The sequence below is a fragment of the Hylobates moloch genome, unplaced genomic scaffold, assembly GCF_009828535.3.
Source record: "Hylobates moloch isolate HMO894 unplaced genomic scaffold, HMol_V3 SCAFFOLD_7, whole genome shotgun sequence".
NCBI lineage: Eukaryota > Metazoa > Chordata > Mammalia > Primates > Hylobatidae > Hylobates > Hylobates moloch.
Genome location: NW_026652282.1, coordinates 40,639,973 through 40,661,029, shown reverse-complemented (window position 1 = coordinate 40,661,029; position 21,057 = coordinate 40,639,973). Strand labels below are relative to the sequence as shown.

At 40.2% G+C, this 21,057-nt stretch overlaps 1 long non-coding RNA gene across 1 annotated transcript; it reads right to left on the bottom strand.

Moving 5' to 3' along the window:
* Positions 1 to 1,063: 1,063 nt before the first annotated feature.
* Positions 1,064 to 18,345, bottom strand: LOC116811276 (uncharacterized). Its single transcript, XR_004370450.1, has 3 exons — positions 18,268 to 18,345; positions 13,088 to 13,186; positions 1,064 to 1,931 (listed from the first exon to the last, which is right to left on the bottom strand). It is a non-coding gene; the product is annotated as an uncharacterized LOC116811276 (long non-coding RNA).
* Between the last annotated feature and the right edge of the window lie 2,712 nt (positions 18,346 to 21,057).

Genomic DNA, 21,057 nt, shown 5'->3' with positions numbered 1-21,057 from the left:
TTACAAGTTGTGCAGAAACATGAGAGAGCTGTGGAAATTGTCTCCCAATAGGCAGTTGAAGAGTACTTGATGTCTAAAATGTGAATCACACAGAAAATAAGGTCCAATTGAGTTGAACTGACAAATCTATTGCAAAAGGGCTATGGTAAAATGGCTGCAGCAAATTAAAAATGAAACCTAAGCTGAACTATACTAACTAAAATAAAACATTTGAAAAGCTTCAGTGGCTGGTGAACTGTCTCATTCAACATAAATTGCTACAGATTTTATACTGGTAAACAGAAACAATGTTTGGTGACTCAATAATACTACAATTGGCAATTTATCATGCTGGCCATTCTCCAAGTTGAGTAGATTTTTTGGCAAATGGATCTTTGTTTGAATTGGCCTGCTTCCTAGGCCCATGTTCAAGGTTCTATTGCTTATTAGATTTCAGTTACAGCTAGCTATAAGCTAAGGTGCTAACTGAAAAGAACATAGTTTTTTTTCCCTTTTCAAGAATATGTATTTTAACAAGAAATTTGACAAATTGACAAGGTTTTCCCAAAGTAACTCATCTATATTATCACATTTTCTAGCTCTTGATGAATGCATATTTGAGCACATGCTACCTTCCCAAAATCTCACACATAGATTACCATTTTTCAACCTGATTGATTATTGACTTTTCCACTTTGATCCAATTGATTCTGACTTCACTTCTTGTCCAGCTTAGCTCCCTCAGTTCATTACTATATAAATTCATATACATTCTCTTGGAAATTCTGTTATCCCCTTTGCTTCTCTCTCCCTTACTCCAAATGGTAAGCACTGGAAATTTTCAAACATTTGCCCACTTTGTGCCATACCCATGCAGCTAAACTTTGCTAGGGAACTACACTACCAGACAAATTGGTATGCTTATAAGTTGATGCATACCAACCCCAAATGGGCATTTGATACCACCTGGTAGTCTTACAGAAAACCTTACATTTCTCTCCTCAAACTACTTTCCCACTGCCCACAAGGATATTTCACACTTTATCCACTCCAAATTTCCTGTTCCTCCTCTTCCTCCTTAAACACATGAAGAGTGTTTACCTTCACTTCTGTTCAAGTCTCCTAATGAGATGACTAAACTCATTGCTAACATTTAAGGAAGACTGTGTTTGTGGTGAATGAACCAGACCCTGTGGTCCCCTTAGGGTCTCAATGCCTGTTCACTTGAGTAGGGGTAATTCATCAGTGGTGCCACAAACAGGATTGCTGTGCATGATGTATTCAGGTGTGCCTGTATACACTGTGGACAGGGCTGGACTCAGCAGCCCTCTTTTGGACAGAGCTGCAAACTGGCCAGGGCCACAGCAATGCTAGATTGCTAGATTTTGCATAGCAAAGAGTACCTTTTTACCATGTTCCCTTTAAATCCTTGAAATACTGGGGCATCTTGTGCTTACTAATCTTACAGTTGTAAAGTCCAACAGGTATGTTAATCAAAAGGTGCTAAAAGTTTATCCAAGATAAACTCTCTATCTTGGATTTCATTGGCATTTTAAAAAATACTGTTTCAACTGTAAAGTGGGCAGAATTCTAAGATGGCCCCCATGTTCACCCTGTATAACCTCCTCCCCTTGAGTGCAGGTGGGACTGGTGACTTGTTTGTAACCAACAGAATATGGCAAAGATGATGGTATGTCCCTCATGTGATTACCTTATGATTTGTATGGAAGTCTCTGAGTAGACTTGCTCTCCACTCTCCTGATGCCCTTGAAGAAGAAAGCTGCTGTGAGCTTAGCCACAAGAAAATGAATCCTTCCAACAACCTGAGGGAACTTGGAAGCAGATCCTCTCCTAGTTGAGCCTCTGATGAGAACTCAGTCGGGCTGACACCTTGATCGCAGCCTTCTGAGAGGATCCAGCTAAGCTGTGACTGGAATCCTGACTTATGGAAGCTGTAATATAATAAATAAGTATTGTTTTAAGCTGCTAAATTTGTGGCAATTTGTTCCACAACAATATAAAACTAATACAAACTGTATCTTTATTTTAAATTCTTCCAGCTTTTTTTTTTCTTTTACCTCCCTCACTGTCTACTGGAGATTGTAAATCTCATTTTTTGTTTGTTTCAGAATAAGCCTTTTCAGTGTAACATTTTTATGGAAAGGCATTATATTTTAATAATTTTTCTCAAACTAGCAATAAAAAATGCAAAATATTCAAATCCTTTACTATCACGAAACTGTTTTAGTAAAGTTCAGAAGCTTACTGGTCAGAATAAAGTTGGTCTTATTCATATTTCACATTGACATTCCGTTTGACCTCTGTCTCCTAAATGTTTCATTTGCATTCACTGATGACAAACAAAGACCCTACCCCTCCCCCCAAAAAATCTAAACAGTATAAAACAGACTTTAGCTCATGGCTGATTTTAGTCCAAGCATTTCAATAGTATATTTTCACTGAATTGCCTATTAAATTATATTTCTTAAGGGAAGTAGAGGATAATTCAAACATTTAAAAATGACTGTTACACTGATTATTATGTAAGTAGCTGAGTTTGGTATTTTAGTGATACAGAGAAAAAAATCAACTGAGAGATAAATCTTTTCATGGTGGTTTCATGGTTTATATCTCTCAGGGGAAGCCTGCCATGTTATTTTATTCACAAAATCATTTTCTAGAGTGACCTTTTGGTATATTTATTTTATTGCTCCTGATAATGTGTAATAAACACATTTCGATATTTTTTCACATATGGTAAAGTGATCTTTGTCTACCATTTGAAATTAAAATTATTATCCAAATTTCATTTGAAAGAGTGAGCGTATTCATTCAGTAAGCAGCATAAAGGGACATAAGGCATAGCGTAGGGCAAACTAAAGAGGTTTGATATAAATTACAAATGTTCTGCAATATTTTCATAAGTCTCCAAGAGTGAATGTCTTATCTCCTTAGTCTGCTTTTTTCCTTCTTTTTTAATAGAAAGTATATAGCTCACTACGTTAACTTAGTAAAAATATCTCAACATGCCCACAATTGTAAAACTACTGTAGAGTGAGTTAGCATATATCAGTTAACATCATCTTTTTGTAGCATCTGAGATGCATCCTTCTTTATCAAGGGAAGCATATATGCCTTAGAAAAATATATTTTAAATGAGAGAAAATTGTAGAGCAAAGAAAATATTGCATCAAAGAATGGCTTAGAATAAAATTATTTTAGAAAAACTTTAAGGTAGTACGCATGTTCTCACTCATAAGTGGGAGTTGAACAATGAGAACACATGGACACAGGTAAGGGAACATCACACACCGGGGCCTGTCGGGGGGTGGGGGCAGCAGGGCAAGGAGAGGGAGAGCATTAGGACAAATACCTAATGCATGCAGGGCTTAAAACCTAGATGACGGGTTGATAGGCGCAGCAAACCACCATGACACATGCATACCTATGTAACAAACCTGCACGTTCTGCACATGTATCCCAGAACTTAAAGTAAAATAAAAAAAAGAAAAAAGAAAAGGAAAAACTACAAGGTGGTAGACCAGGGGAGGCTGACAAGAAGAGGGAATGCTATTACATGGGGAAGACTTCTAAGATGATTGAGAGGTTCGAAGGTTTTAGAGAGGATCTAGAAGATAAAAGATATTAAAGCAAGGTAAAATAGGATAGGTGAACAACAACAAAAGTAAAAGAATTGCAATTTTTGGCCAGGCGTGGTGGCTTATGCCTGTAATCCCAGCACTTTGGGAGGCTGAGGAGGGGGAGATCACAAGGTCAGGAGATCGAGAACATCTTGGCCAACATGGTGAAACCCGGTCTCTACTTAAAATACAAAAATTAGCTGGGCGGGGTGGCGTGCACCTGTAATCCCAGCTACTCGGGAGGCTGAGGTAGGAGAATCACTTGAACTGGGGAGGTGGAGGTTGCAGTGAGCCGAGATTGCGCCATTGTACTCCAGCCTGGGCAACAAGAGTGAAACTCCATCTAAAAAAAAAAAAAAAAAAATGCAATTTTTTTAACCTTAGAAGAAATGAACAAATTGTTCATAGTATGGAGGTAAAAATGTCAGCTGTGTTTTCCCTTTCATACATTCTAAGAATTCCTTCAAAGATCATTTTAGATTTAAAGATATGTTAATAAACACATGTCATAATTTGCAGCCATCCAGACCTTTGAAACACCTGAGTTTGAGGAATGGCTCACCTTATGAGCTTTGCTTTCCCAACATAGGAGTCCCAAACTCACTTTCCTGGCCTTTCTTGAAGCTAAGGTGCAAATATTTGTATTAGACTCAGCCAATGAGGTGCACTTACATGAGTTTAAAAGAGACAAATATGAGGAAACAGACACTGTGGAGTCTCTAAACACTATGGAGTCTCTAAACACTGTGGGGTCTCACCAATCTCTAAAGAAAATGATGGCAGAAGCAATGACTTTCAAGGGCCATGATGGCAGCAGTTCAGCATCCATGTCCAGGATCAATGGGACAATTTTTGGTGTCTGTGCCCAGTGGTCACAATGGCGGCATCCTTTCTGGACCCATCCTGCAGCATCATTTTGGTGTTGTGCCTTCCCATATATCTTTGAGGCTGGTCTGTTCCTCCAAGAGGTTTTATTGAGACATCTAATAATATATGTTAGATATATTTTCTGCCTAACCAACCATAGTAAGTTCTGATGTTTGCAACCAAGAACCCTGACTGATGTGAATCCCTTTCTAAAGAGAAGAGCTATGAAATCCTAGATACAAAGGAATCATTAAGAGAGAGCCTTTCTAAAATTATTGCAATGTTACTTAATCCAGAGTCAGAAAAAATAGCACCCTGGGGATGTTCTTTGCAACTTTGTAATGTACTGAAAAATTGGGAAAATGAAACACCACGAATGAGTACACTAGGATAAGATAAGCAGAATACTAAACAGTTATTAGCTTCTGTTTTATTAGATGGGGGGAAATCTACTTTAAAATACAATCACATATAGTCCAGTGGGAGTAAGAAGTAGTGGAAGTATAAATGAAACTAAAGTTGTAGAATGTGAATAATTACTGAATCTGGGTAAGGGTTATTCTATTTACTTTATGTGTTTGAATTTTTTCTTTAAAAACGTTTAAATAAAAAATCATAAGTTAAGGAATTAACATTAATCAGGAAAAATATATGCTTCCTTATTTATCTTTAAAATGAGAAAGAGAAGCAAGACTAAGTATTGTTTAGAAATTTGGCTATCAGTGTCTGCCAAAGCAATAGAACTGAGAAAAACTTGTAAAAACAAAAGATAAGGACAGACTTATAGTGGATATGACTACTTTTTAGGTCACTTTTTCCCTAGGTTTTTCAGGAATTGCTTATTAACGTAGCCTACAAGTATTTTTATTAGTGCCTGCCACGTGTTGGCATTGTTCAAAATGCTTGGGATATATCAGGAAATAAAATAAACATCCTTGCCCTTTCCTACATTTTTTTCTATATGTATTACCTAATTTCAATAACAGATTTTATACATACTTCAGTTTACAAGCCTAGTTATCTAATTTTTAAAATTTAAAACTGTCTTCTGTTTTCATGGTTCAGGATCACAAGATTTTACAGCTGAAAGGAAGTTTAGATTTCATAAAGTACAACTCCTAATTTTCTTAGAATTCACAATAATATTTTGCCTTTGTAAAATCCTGTACAAGTTATGATATGTCTTCTTGAGACCCAGAGAGGATAAGTGACTTGCCAGGTTTATACTACCTGTTAGTAACTGAACAAAGACCTTCCAATTTGTGTTTTGGTACCCTTTCTGCTACACTAAACTTTGCTTGTTTCAATGTAACGGTTGTGGTTGACTGGAAAGATTTTAACCTAAAAATGCTACCATTTATACATCCTAGGTCTGTTCCTCTTGACTCCCTTGCTCTCTGTGCCCCTTCTTCTCCCTCTCTCATTGGCTGTAACCCAATCCTACAAATGACTAATGTGTGTCTTTCTCTTTGGCACTAACATTCTTGCATGCTGCCATTCCTTAACCATTGTTCAGCTAGGCTCTCCTAATACAGAACCTTTAATCTTTTTTGATAACATTCTCTCTTCATTACTCTAAATAACTTGTCAGGACCTTTTTTCTCATCTTCCAGTTACCTACATGTTTCAGATGGCTAGGTACCCAACATAAAGAATGGAGGCCCCACGGCTGACAAGTGTACTGCTGTATTTAATTACTTCCAGGTTCTCTGCTACTCCTTAGCTTCACAGAGTATGCCCCCATCTCATGCAGCACCAAAGAGCATTTTTTAAATTCACTGTGTTATATATACTCACGAGTTTCTGTTCATCATATCACTAGAGTCTAAGGTCCCCTAGAAAATATTTGAGGTTCAAGCCACAACAAAAGTGCTTCCAACTACTAAGTTTTAACATAATCTGCCTATCAGTTATTGTTTAGCCACTTGATCTCTCTCTTGCTCTCTGTCTCTCGTGTGTGTGTGTGTGTGTGTGTGTGTGTGTGTGTAAAGTGTCACAGTGCTTAGGTTATCTATGTTTTGGGGAATACGTCATAGTGGCTTAAAATAATTTACAGATGCTTCTTGACTTACCATGGGGCTCCATCTGGATAAACCCATTATAAGTTGAAAATGTACTTTTGACTTGTAATATTTTAAACTTATGATGGGTTTATTCAGACTTAGCCCCAAGATAAGTCAAAGAGCATACTGAATGCGAATGATTTTGTCCTATCTTAAAGTTGAAAAAATCATGAGTCAAACCACCATAAGTCAGGGACCGTCTGTATTATTATCTGTCATGGTTCTATGGGTTGACTCGGCTCAGCTAGGTAGTTCTTGGGTTCTCTCAGGTGGTTGCAGTAGATGGCGGCTGGAGTCATCAGAAGACTCAACTAGGCTGGATGTTCAAGATGGCTTCTTTAGTCACATCTTGTTCAACAGCCTGAAACACCTAGGAGCTTGCCAGGAATTTCTCTCTCCATGCAGTCTCTTCATGTGACATGTGGCTCCCTCAAAACATAGAGGTCTCAGGGTAGTCAGACTTCCTACGTGGCCGTGGGCTTCCTCCAGAGCAAGTGTTCCAAGAGACCCAGGTGAAAGCTCAAAGACTTCTTTTGACTTCAAAAGGAGGATACTACACAAAGGTGTAAATATTGGGAGGTGCAGTTCATTGGTAGGGGGTGGAGATGAGGGAGAAATCTTTGGTGACTAGCTATCAGATGAAGGAAAGTAGGATCTGCAGCTAAAAATCAAGTTATCTGTTAGTCCACCTGACTGGCAGGGCTCTATTTTTAAAACAAGTACAATTGCCTGTAATACAGCCTTTATTTTTTGGTGTAGCAGATCTGGAGTTTCTTTTAATTAAAAGAGAAAAAGAAAAACTTTGAACTTAAATGACTTGTATCTCTTTAAACTGTATTTAATCTCTTATTTATTAGAGCATATGACAGCTCTGTTGATGGCTGGAGACAGACCTATAAACATTCTAGGGCTGACAAGCCAAAATAGGTGAGCCCATCTTCTGTGATTCACCTTGGTAGAAGTGATTACTACCCAGCTCCGGGCCAGCAGACCACCTGCTCCCTTTCACCCACACAGGCTTCCCCACTGCCTGAAATATACCCTGTATCCTTTCAGAGATGGTGGATTGAACATGTGTGGAGAGACATCCAAACACATTTTTTTTTTTCCAATGAGAGACATTTTGTGAAGTTTTGGCAGCATGCTGGCTGGCAAAGTAATCTGGCTGGCACACTCCTCCCGCATGGAGTTATGGCACTGCCACCTCTACTCTGGAGAGTTTCGAAATTTCATTTTGCACACCCTGTAAGATGTGAGTCATTCGGCTCGCAAAGGAGGATGAGGAGGAGGCGGCCATCTGCTAGTCATGAGCAGATGACAAATACCCTGCACTGCGAATTTCCATCCTCGTTTCACAATATTTAAGTAAACACATTTTGTAACCATTTTTCCCAGAGTTCCTTAGTGCTTAAGATGGATTTTTTTTCAATAAACAATATATAAAAGCTGCTTTCTCTCCTCCAAACAACTGTATTAGCAAAGTGACATAAAGGCAACCATCACAAAGTGCTGTCTGTTGAATGACCAGAGCAAAAAGTATACTCATCTGAATTGAATGATTAAACCTCATGCAATTTCAGACCGATCCAGCTAAATTACCAGGTCCATGAGAGGCGGCTCCATCATGCACAGCTCCATGGTGACCTCTACTGTCTGCCTGCAAGAATCCCCAAAATATCTTGCATCAAAAACAAAGTTTCCAAATAACATCTATTTAACATTTCTTTGTGCTATGTTATGGGAAGGAAGGAAATTGAAGAAAGAAAAGATAGATGCTCTCCCCTTAAATTAAGAGAGGCACGTTACATTCATAAAATAACTGGGAACTAATGCACGATCTAATTTTGTGTTCGTTTCAAGCTGTACAACATGGCTTAATGCAGAATTTATTCATTCCTTCTCCAATTTGATCTGAAGAAGCCAACAACAACAAAAAAATAGCCAAATAGAAATAGAAAATTAATATCAGGGAGAAAATTGACTGCATATGTGCAAACCAAAAAGGTCAAAGGAGCTTCACATATGGCTCTGGGCATCCTAAAAGGCAGACGAAGAAGAAAAAAGTAGGATGTGTTGCCTAGACCTTGCTATCATGAAGAAGAAAGACTATCATTCCTTAAGTAGATATTTTTTCTTGGTATTAAATTTTGAATGAAATTCCTATGGGATATTTTGTGCCATATTCCAGGTGGCGCAAGGGCTAGCACGCTCCTTAGAATTTCTACTGCTGCTGTAGAACTAGCAGGGCTGTTTCTTTTAACTTTGATGAGAAAAAAGTATATGCCATTGAGGAAGGAAATAAAATACATCCCTGCCGACAACCAGAGAGAGTGAGAAATGGTCCTGCTGGCAGCCAGACCATGATGTTCTCAACTAACATAAACAGTGCTGGGACAAGACCATTCCATGATCATATTTGGAACAAGATAAAGATAAAGCCACCCAGTAATCACAAAAATAACTAAACGTTCTCCTTCTCTGAATAACATGAGTGACTGCTGTTCCCTTACCTGTGACAGCTCTAGCCTTATTTGTTCTGTATAAAAACTATTGAGATGCCCAAACACAGAATTGCCCCTGCTTCTTGAGAGTGTCCAATCCATAATTGGTCCCTGCTTCCTAATTCCTCCTGAGAATCTTTTGGAGTAAGCCTAATCCCAATGAGGGGCCCCTGCCTGCTCCTTCTTTCCAAGGGCCTTAGGATTCCTCTGTATTCTCTCTTTTGTGGCCACTAGCTCAACAAACCTAATGTTTCTTAATACAATGTGTTTCTAGATGTCTTTGGTTGCTGGTCTTTCATAGCATCAAGCACCACACAGTGAAGGCAATTCTCAAAGGGGTTACATTAATATGGACCATTCAGTATGTCTATTCTCTGTCTCATTCCAGGACAGTGTACAATGTGCTTACTGGAAGAAAGAAATGGCTTTTCCCTTAGACAACCTTCCCTAAATGTTCCTTTTTTTGTCCAGGCTTTCAATATGAGATCACTTACAGATAGTTGAAGATTTTACTCTCTTATGGAGGTCTAGGGGCATGAGCTGGTACTCTGTTCCTGGTTGAAAGCAGATCCATGTGATTTGGGTAATCCATGATGAATCCCTGACCAATACAAATATTTTTTTCATTGTAGAAGATACTGTAATTTTTAGTTTCTAGTCCAGATCTTTTTATTCTTTATATTTTTTTTTCTATGAACTCCTCTCCCAGCTTCAGTGTCCTTTGGCTTCTAACAGCCCACACCAAACCTGGAGCCATCCCTCAGATACAGAGAACTGGAAATGCCTGGGAGTTTACATTCACCACCACCCCTTACCTTCAGGCTTTTGGCTGGTAACTGACTAGAACAGGAAAGCCAACACCCTCCAAGTTGAGTTAATTGAGTGTATAATGTACCCTGTTGAGCTCTCCTACAGAATGAAGCTGAAGCTGGGACTTGCTTAGCTTCTTTCTCACCCCTGTCTTACTTCCCCCACTGCCTTACTGATCTCCCCTGGGGGCACGTTCTTAATAAATCATTGGCACAGAATTATCACTGCAAGCTCTACTTCTGCAGAACACAACCTATGATGCTCATCTTGCCCTCACTCTATCCCTGCAAAGTAGAAATCATATCATAATCTTTCAGATGAAGACAGAAAGGCTCAGAAAGGTTGAAAGACCAGCCCAAGGTCGCACAGTTGGTAAACAGTGGACTAGACCTAAAATCCTCACCTAGTGCCCCCATTTTTTACTATGCTTCATTGCCTGTCCTTTGGGGCCTGGCATCTGGCCTTATCTTCTGTCTGTGGGCCCTCAGAGGGAAGGTTCTGATGCCTGGGGAAGAAAGCAAGGACCCAAATGTCCTCTGCCAAGCATCTGATGCATAATTGAATGTTTATGCTGCCATCTGGGGCATGGTTTTCCTGTCCGCCGCATTCAGGCAAGGATTTATTGCCACTCCATTCTCCCTGATTGCTGAACAGATTGCCCCCTGTTGCTTGTGGCATGTAACTCTCCCTCTTCCAATCTACCGCCTCTCTCAGACTTCATGAGACAAACATAAAAGTCATGACCTCAGGAGAATGCTTGATTTCTGTCCAGTCTGTCACACAGAAGTGTCATTGTTAAGTCCTGGGTGGCTCTTCCCACCTGTCATCCCAGAAAAATGGGGTCATCCCTGAGAACACTCCCATGCACAGTGACATTCATTATGAGGCTACCTTTTCAAATTAAGGTTGGCATTTGAAATGAATACTACTTACTACTCCCGAACCACTCACTGCTGTGGTGACTTTCCATCATGAACTTCCTCTCATCTCCACAGACAGTGCTTAAGGGAAGGGTGAGGGAACTTCAGCATCTGCCTCTCACATTCCATTGTCAGCCTCACTCAGGAGGGCCAGTCATTGGTGAAGGTGAGAGGTGGGAGGCAGGAAGGCTCACAGAATCTCAAGACTAGGGGGAACTTTAACCACAACTAAGTTCTATCGTGATGCAGAAGCAGGCATCCTTTCAGCAGCAGACTAACCATGCAGAGTTGCTGCATGGGCTATGACCGAGCACCTTCACAGGCAATGAAGTCTGCTAGTAAGCTATACAGAGAGATTGTTCCCTACCTGTGCCAAGTCCCCGTCAGTGACCATGGGGTCAAGTCTGAAGAAACTGGAAGGAAACAATGTATAATCAGGGAGACCAGGGAGAATGGAGTGGCGCACACTAGACAGAATGGGTTGAAAAACGTAAATGAAGGTGGGATGCATTTCACTTCCCTGATCCTTAATCTTAACCATTACATTTTTTTTCTGAAAGTGTTTCCTTAAAATTTTAGTAGTACCTGGATTCACTTCACTTATTTAGCTTTATTACCTAAAGACAGCTTACATAAGAATAATTAATCTTTTTTTTTTCCTAGTGAGTACCTGTGTTTTTTGGTTGTGTTTTTTTTTTTTTTTTTTTTTTTTTTTCTTTAAGTTCTGGGATACATGTGCAGAACGTGCAGGTTTGTTACGTAGGTATACATGTTCCATGGTGGTTTGCTGCACCTATCAACCCATCATCTAAGTTTTAAGCCCCATATGCATTAGGTATTTGTCCTAATGCTCTCCCTCCCCTTAGCTCCCCCCTCTCCAACAGGCTCCAGTGTGTGAAGTTCCCCTCCCTGTGTCCATGTGTTCTCATTGTTCAACTCCCACTTATGAGTGAGAACATCCAACCACCACATTGTACTACCTCTCTAGGGTTTTCATCAAAAAAGCTTATGTCTTTGTTTACATAGGAATTCAGAGTTGGTTCTATGGGTGGGCAGAAGAGTAAGCATTCTGGGTAGAATCATTTGAAAGGCATTGGGGTCTATACCAGTGCCTGAAATTCCATCATTAGCTTCAATTTTTCAGGTAAGGTTTTGCTTCCAGAAAGCTCTGACTAACATGAGGAAGGTGACATTCAAATCCATGATCACTGACAACTACAAAGCCCTATGAGAATTTGCTTACCAGGTTAGAAAACGTAAAGCTAGATCCAGAGAACAGTAGTTATTCAAGTATGAGGATATAAGAAGATTGGTATTTTGAGGAGGACTCTGGTCAGAAAGCAGGGGATGGGGAAAGCATAAGGGGCCAAGGGCTAGTTGGAGAGCACAGGGTGACACCAATGCAGCAGACTTTCCATGTGCTGGGACCCTTATAGCAAGCACCTCCTCTCCAGGCAGCAACTATCCAGCCATGGAGCTTAAGAAAATGTCCTGTGGCCAAAGAGATGAAACCTCATCTGGAACCATATGCAAGGGAACCCCAATTGCCCTCCTAGAAGCAACAGGCATATCCCCAAAACCCAAACCTCTCTTTCCTCCCAGAGTCCTTGATTGGATCTCAAGGCAGATCTCCATGCAGCACAAGGCCAAGTCCAGCCCCTCCAGTCACTCTCCAACTAGGCCTCTCCAATCCATCAGCCCTCATATCTCTTCTACTTAGTGCTGAAAGTAAAAGGCCAAGCTCTGGATTTAGTCCAAACTTACTGCCTAAAAAATTAAATGTGAGGTCCGTGATTTGGGCTCAGTATTGACATAAAAAACAACATTCATGATAAAGCAGTCTCTAGTCCGGTTACCTCTACCATTCCCTGAAAATCCCACATAGGAAATGGTCTGGCTCTTAGCCCTGAAAGCAGGCTTTAGTGAGTCCCTAAAGCTGTAAATGTGAAATGGAGGGAAAAGGGGAGAAGGAGGGAGCAGAGTCTACAGAGGGTTACTTTTTCATCATCTTCCAAAGAAGCACATGGAGAAAATAGGTCTCTACTAATGTGGACAGCAAGAGATTCAAGAATTTAGGTCAGGCGACACCAGATTAGGGAGCCCAAGGGTGTGTCTGTGTGTGGGTAGGGGGGTAGGTATGGGTGTGCATATGTTGGAAAAAGCTCTGGAATATTAGTCAAAAACCTACCATGACTGGCTATATAGGCTTGATCTAGTCATTCCATCTCTCTGGCCTCAGTTTCCACATCCTTTACAAGGGGACAATACCTGCCCCAGCAACTTCAAAATTAAATGGAGTAACTCACCTGCAAGCTTAAAATATACTGGCATTTCCACAAATAAATGTAAGGCAATATCACCAGGAAATTTCTGGAAATAAGTGACTGACTAAATGAAAAGAAGCTCTGAAAAAGGAAAATTAATTTAATTCAGTTGAAACAGGTAGTAACATGAACAAGTATTTACTGAGCACTTACTGTGTGTCAGGCATTTTGCTAAGTGCTGTACAAACATTACCTTATTTAATAGGCACAACAAACTGATGAGGCAAAGACTATTATCATTTCCATGTTACATATTAAGAAACTGAGGCATAGAGAGATTAAGTAACTTGTCTAATATCTCACAGCTAATGAGTAGTAAAATCAGTATCTGAACCGAGGCTTCCGGAACTGGAACTGTGCTAAACTGTTTCTTCACAGGTGCTTAAGCCATCTGCAAGTATTATAGGAGTGGAGCACTAGCTAATAATAATAATAACAACAATTATTATTTTTACATGGTATATTTAGTGCTAGGCACTTCCGTCATTTTCTCATTGACATGCTAGCAAAAGAGGTAATGTAGCAAAGTACATTATTCTGGGGGGTTTGTATCTGGCTCTGCCACTTACTGAGGGTGTGACCTTAAGTAAGTTAGCTAACCTGTGCCTTCATTTCCTAATCTGTAAAATAAAGATAATGTTAGTACTACTTCACATAGTTGTGATGAATTCAATGAGTTATTATTTATAAAGCCCTTAGGATAATGCCTAGGATATAGTCAATCCTATGTGTGTTCATTAAATACACAAACAAATGCTAAATACATAATTGATAATTATATATATGGTCAACTTACATTCATGCTTTGCTTTGTATGTTCTCTAAGAAGAAGCAGTGTGTATGGAGCTGATTACAGCCAGCTCTGTAGTTCATAGGTTGGCTAGAAGCTAGATGCTCAGCTTCACAATCCCCTCTCCTTTTCCCTCCCCACAGGCTGTGCTGTGGCTGCTGCTCCTTTGTCCCCTCCAGGGCTCAGTACCAGAGACTGCTGCCCTCCTCTCTCTTGCCTGTTCTCCAAACTATGTAAAAGCAGCCACTGTCAGCTCAACCTTCATCTAGGGGCTGCCTGTCCCTTGCCAGTATCCACCTCTGCTCTGAATCAGGAGAGCCCATGACAGGCTGAAGAGGCAGCAGAGTATGTTGGAAATGACTGGTGCAGTGTCTTCAATCAGCTAGGTTTTAGGAAAGGGTAAAAGAAAATAAACCACAAAAGATGCTATTTCCATCAATCTGGCATGGGGGGCTAGGGAGACAGTGGTCAGGGAGATGGGGAGAAACAAAGGAAGACAGGAGGTACCACCAAACCCATAAGGGACCAGAGGAAAATCACTCCCAAATGTTTCCCCAACCCCCTCCTGAACATACACATGCATCAGTCCTTCATATAGAGGTCTGTGTTGTCTCCAAATCCCCCACCTGAAAATGAAGGGAACGCCCAGGTTTCCCTGGAGAATCATCAGCTGAGGCCGTGTCTACACTCAGGGCTTGCCAAGAATATTCCCACAAAGCACAGCTCTCAAAAGCCTCTTCCAGTATATGTTCCCCAACATATCCACTGAAGAGGTGATAAAACGGAAAGTGAAGGCTCTGACAAAATAGTCATTAAAAGGAAATTTTACCTGCATGTGCGTGAACACACAATACACACCCTATCACCACCAAAACTCAATTGACAGCCCAGATGTGAACCTTTAAAAGATGCTCCCCAACTGCTCACCCTCACTGTTGCTCCCACAAATGAGCTCTGGTGAATTTAACTTCCATCTTTCTACTTGAGACTCCCTTCTAGAGCTTTGTACCCCACCACTGAGAAGGGGCCTTCCTGCTTCCCAAGGGCTGCGCTCCACCTGGAACTGCTTTCCCTAAATTGTTCCTGCCCCAGAACTTTCCATCATACCCAGTTTCAGTGAGGTGCGTCAGTCTATCCCACTGGGATCCATCCCATTGGGCCCTCAGCCAGGTTCTTCCTGCTCCATAAGATGATGACTAATTACCAAATGAAACAATTTAGGGAAAATCTGATACAGCCTATTGAGTTCCCCTTCCAGAGGCCCTGTATTTTCAATGGAGCCTCTGGAAACTCTAGCATTTCATCTCAAGGAATATCTCAAGGGATAACTGGGATGGATTTCTGCTATGCATGTCATGTCACTGGAGTTCAAGTTTCTGGCCCTGTTCACTCACAGGCCCAACTTTGTATCTTTTGTGATTTGTTTCCTTTTGATTTCTCTTAAGGCTGGGCTCACAGAAGGCATCTTCCACCCTAATGTTCTACGGTAGAGTGAATGGCAGGATTTGCTTTGTTCTTTGTTTGTCTTTCATATAAAGATAGAAGTTGCATTTCATATAGTCAGATAATGAACTGCATACTCTTTTTTATTCCACTATTTTAGTTGGTGCTAATAGAAAGGGTTCTTTTCTTCCTTCTCAGTATTGAATCTTGTCTTGATCACTAACCGACTACTTGACTTCACTTCCACAAACTTCAGTTTCCTCATCTGTTAAGTGGAAATTTAGAATACCCATATTATTGGATGAGAGAGGATTAAATAGATGCCTGCTACACAGTAGGTGCTTAATAAATAGTTGTCATATCCTGAGCCTTTAATGTCATGCCTGGCCCTCGTTGATATTCCATAATGCTTGATACATAAGGAATCCAGTGTGGGTGACAAAGATTTGTCTGACACTCATTAAAGTCATGGGCAGTATGCCAGCCTGCTTCTCACAAATAAAGTGTGTACACTGCCCTCAAGAACATGGATACTGGCAGGGCGCAGTGGCTCACGCCTGTAATCTCAGCACTTTGGGAGGCCGAGGCAGGCAGATCACGAGGTCAGGACATCGAGACCATCCTGGCTAACACAGTGAAACCTGTCTCTACTAAAAATATAAAAAAAAAATAAAAAATTAGCCAGGTGTGGTGGCAAGTGCCTGTAGTTCCAGCTACTCGGGAGGCTGAGGCAGGAGAATGGCGTGAACCGGGGAGGCGGAGCTTGCAGTGAGCCGAGATCACGCCACTGCACTCCAGCCTGGACGACAGAGCAAGACTCCATCTCAAAAAAAAAAAAAAAAAAAAAAAAGAACATGGATACTGTTCTATTCTCTAATGAGGGCATTGTCCAGAGCCAGAGATAGGAACTACAGTATTTCTCTGCCCTGATTTCCAGGAAAGGTGAACAACAACAGGGATAATTATCTGGAGCTAAAGAAGAGGTCTTTAGGATTTACAGGCAGAAGGTTCATCTTGAAAAGACCTATTTCCATAATAGATTTTGCTTTATAAATGCCTTTTCAAAGGTTGCCATTTGACAGGAAAAGCTTTCAGCTTTCTTCTTCTTTTTTTTTCAGACTTGTGACCTCTCACCTACTTTGAATGATTCACTCAGTCTATTCACTGCCCAGGAATGTTGGCTTTGGCAAAGAACCACAAGTCTCTTAAAATAAACACAACTGGGCTTTCATCTCATAGCGATCGCTGCTGGCTGCATATTTCACACACTGTATGGCAGGATATGTTAAATTAAAATCATAATCTCCCCAGTGAAATCTAGGCCCTGGTTAAGCCACTCGAGAATTACTCATGCATTAACTTCCAATGAAGAATATGAGTAAGATCTTCAGCCATTAACTCTCCCAGGTAATGGTCTCATCCTCTCCCAATTATCCTAACCCACAGTAAATTAAACCCATCCAGAAGAATGTCATTTGGAAAGGAAGAAGTCAATGCCAATGCTGTTTTAAATATGTAGGTCCTGGAGAGATGAGCTTGAACGACCTTGTCAGTTCTCTCAATCATATCTCAATGTTTAACTTAAATCTTGCTAAATCAATATACCCAATCCATATGGATTAACAATATGCTCAACATTGTGTTACATGTTTTGAGTAATTCAAAGAATAGATCACACTGAGCCTTTAGGAGCTTAAAGTCTTCTAGGTGACGAACAAGATTAACACATCGAGAAAATAGTAACAGGGGCCCAGGTACAAGACAGTGGTAAAGTGGAGAAAGCAAAGGCTTTTCTCAAGTGAGGTTCAGGGCCTGACTTCTCTCAACTGCGACTGCAGGGTACATCTTTGGGCTTACATAGTATCTCAGTCCTAACTTATAAAATGGGGGATATTATACTAACTGGATTGACTTCACAGAGTAGTTGTAATGTTTAAATAAAATAAAGAAGATAAAATTGCAATGTACAATACCACTTATTATAGCCCATGATAAAACAAGTGGAGCAACTTAAGAAAGAAGTCCAAGAAGGTTATTTGTCTTCTGGGGTTGCCTTTAAATGGTAGTGAACAGATAAGCCACAGGGCTATAAACTTCTTGAGGACCAAGGCCAAGGCCATTCCTTTTTGACTTTAAATGTTGTTCATACCCTGCTTAGTGTCAGGCACATAGTAAGTGCCTAATATATTTTTGTTAAGTGAATGAATAAATGAATTCTGAAGTGCAGTTAAATTAAATTTGTGTATATTACAGTAACACAAGAGGCCCTCCTTTGGGGCTTCTCAGAGTTTTCTCCTCATTTATATTACCTGAAGAATTTAAGAGAAGTAAAATCCTAATGCTTTACAAGAGTTTTTGCCCTGTGGGCTTTCTTGAGTGATTGCTAACAACATATCCCTGGACACCACTGAAATGAGCTTTTCTGGGCCCATCCAAAACACAGCCACAGAAAAGTGTTTGTAAGGCCCCCCTGCCCCAAATCCATAATGGGAAGAAATTATGAAGAGCCCTTTGTGCTTCAGTTTAGCCCAGTGGCTAAAACAAGACTGAAAATGCACTAAGCTACGAGTGGCTGAAGATATACACCCCACTGTATAAACACAAAATGAAAGAACAATATCTGTCTACAAAGAGGCTCATCACCCAGTTTATGGGCACATGCCCCAGGAAGTCATAGAGAGAGGAGCATTGGCCCATCATGCATGAGATTCACTATGTTGCTTCAGAAAACAACAACAACAAAATACTTAATGTTTTAAAACTGCTATTTTTCCTTCTCATAAATGAAATCTTCATGAAATGTGGTATTTCCTCTAAACCATGACAAAGGGAAACAGATATACACCATGTAGGAAATGACAGACTTTGGAGAAACAGGAAAACATAAAGTACCTTAGAATGGAATGATTTTCCGATAAGGAAGCATTACCTTCATCAAATGAAACACAAAGCAGCAAGTCTTTTCCCCAGCAACAAGCAAGCTAAAATGTGGGCACCCCCTGGGATGACAGCGTGTTATGATGATCTTGCCCTATGGGAGAGCTCACAGCACAAGCAGGCACTTGTGAATCACACTGTGGTGGGAACAGAGGTTCAGAGAAACATGTTTATCTTCCCCACTTTCCTACTTGTGTGCATCTTGCACCTGTCTCTGTACATATGGGGTTGATTCTTCTCTTGTTTATTGGGTTTGGGGACTTAACATCCCTGTGTGTGTATTTATGTCTTTCCCATTTCTGCAATGAGGTTGTAAGATCAAGATTTTGTTCTTCATTCTCTAAATTTCTATAGTACTGTTCTACATCTAGTACTATCAATGAAAGTACTGTAAGATAGAGGAATCATCCTATCAGTTTGGATCCCAATAGAAAACAGAATTCAACTCAGAAAGTTCAAATGAAAAAACTTAAATAAAGAGACCACAACTGGATTATAAGAACAAATAAGAGGTGTTGAGGCACACAGAGACTAGCACAGCAGGAAGCCTTTACCATCTGAAAGCCTGAGGAGAACATAGGAAAAAACAGAGCCCCTTGTAAGCTGTCACATAGAGGAAGGAAGGGGGTTCATGATGGTTCTATAGTCATAGAAGATCTCAGCCGCTGTCTGAGAAGGAAGGGGTGGGAAGAAATACTTCTACCTGTTTTCCTTTTGTCCTATCTCATGCCTGTGCCTCTGTTGATTGAGCTCAACTAAAGGTGTGGTGGTAAGGAAGTCTGGTGTTGCAGTCCATGGGGATCCTCCTCCAAGATCACAGAGTAGGACAGAGAAGGGCAGAGAATGGTATGGGACAGGAATGGAGAAGAGGACTGGTAACAGAGAATAACCCTCAGATCAGGGAAGACATCAGCGCTTAGCCATGCCCACAACGGTGTTCTGAGTGTAGTAGGGCTCAAGAACTATTTATTCTATGGCAGTCCTCAAAGATAAGCAAGACAATATAGAGGGTTGATGGAACACTGCCATCTGTGTGCTCTTTGTTGTTGCTTTTAATTTTCTGTGCTAGTAGTTTTCTTAACACTTGTTACCTTATCTAGAACTGTTCTTTGCTATTTATCCTGATTCTCCCCATCACCTCCCCACCTCCACTGAGCATAAACACAGGCAGTGAGACTGTAAACAGGTTGGTTAACCTTCTGGACCCAAGTTCTGTCTCTAACAATGTGGGGTGTGGCCCAGATGCCTGCGGCTTTCTTCCAATCATAAAATGAAACATAAATAAATAAATATCAGTCTTTGCTCCTAACATTGTTAGAAGGGGAAAAAGGAAAAAAATAGGAAGGGAGAGATGAAAATAAATGATGCAGAAAGAGTAGGAAGAATAAGCAAGGAAAACTGAAGTAATTGTTGTTGTTTGGAAACTGTAGATTTTTATGGACTTTTAAATCCATGATAATACTTAGTGAAACTCTTCAGGGTGTGTATATAAGTGGTGGGGATGAGGGAGTGCTCATAAGCAAATTCAAGCCATTAAATTTCAAATCTGCTTTTCGCAGGAATCCAAAACTTTCCCCAAACAGTTAAACTTTCAAAACGGCAAGAGACCAGTTATGGTTTACTGAAGATTTTGTATTCATTACTAATCATATCAGCCATTGGCCAAAGAAGCATGGTAGCCTTTACATTTCTGAGCATCTGGAGACGTTTATTTTACAGCTAATAAAGTGAAAGAGAACCACTCCAGCAATTCCTCTCTAGGAGTCAAAAATAAAACAATTGGAGAAAGGGGATTTAAGTATAATTATCTTAAATTCCTTTAAATCACTCCACTATTTGCAGAACATCTTGAAGACACATCTAAGCTTGTTTGTATAACACTGCTAGAATATTACTGTTCTCTTCTATGAGTCCCTGAGTTTTTTTTTTAACATCCTACTGCCAGGGAAATTTGCTGGGCATACATAAGGATTCATCTTGTATTTTCACTGTACTTGTCTTCCCTAACTCCCAACAGATTATGTTAGGGGACACCTACTAAGAGCCTCCAGAGTATCTGATACTTACCCAATCATACCATTCCCCTCACTGTATGACAATATTTTGCCCAACTAGTTGACATCTCCATCACACTGTGGGCTCCCTGAGGGTAGGACTGTAGCTGTCTTGCTCACCATTGTGCATAATGCCTGGAACATAGCATAAATGCTGAAATATTTTTTGAATAAGTGGAATACATGAATACTTTCGCCCTCTTTCCCAAAGTATAAGTCCTCTTGAGGTTAGGAATCCTGCTACTCAAAACAGGTTCCCTTTTCTCAACTCAAGTCACCAGTTCAAACCTATCAATAAAAAATGAATGTTTTTGTATGGCCAACACAGAGGTGCTCACATATCTGCCTATTTGTTCTACTAATATTTATGGGACACTTACTATGTGTAAGGCTTATGCTAGGCACTGGAAATAAGAGTGAGCAAAACCAGATAAGATGTTTGCCCTCATGGAGCATGTATAGAATTTTATGGGAGACAGTTATTAACCAGATAATCACACAAATAAACAAAATATTATAATCAGAAATGCAAATTAAACTATTAAACTGGCAAAATTTAGACAGCTAGATAATGCCAAGTGTTGGTATGGATGTGAGGATCCAGGAATTCTTATGTTCTGCTGGTGGGAGTGTAAACTGGTACAGCTATTCTGGAGAGACCTAGAATTATATAGTCAAAGTTACTGTTACTGATGCCCTATAGTCCAGAAATTCCCAAATAACTTATT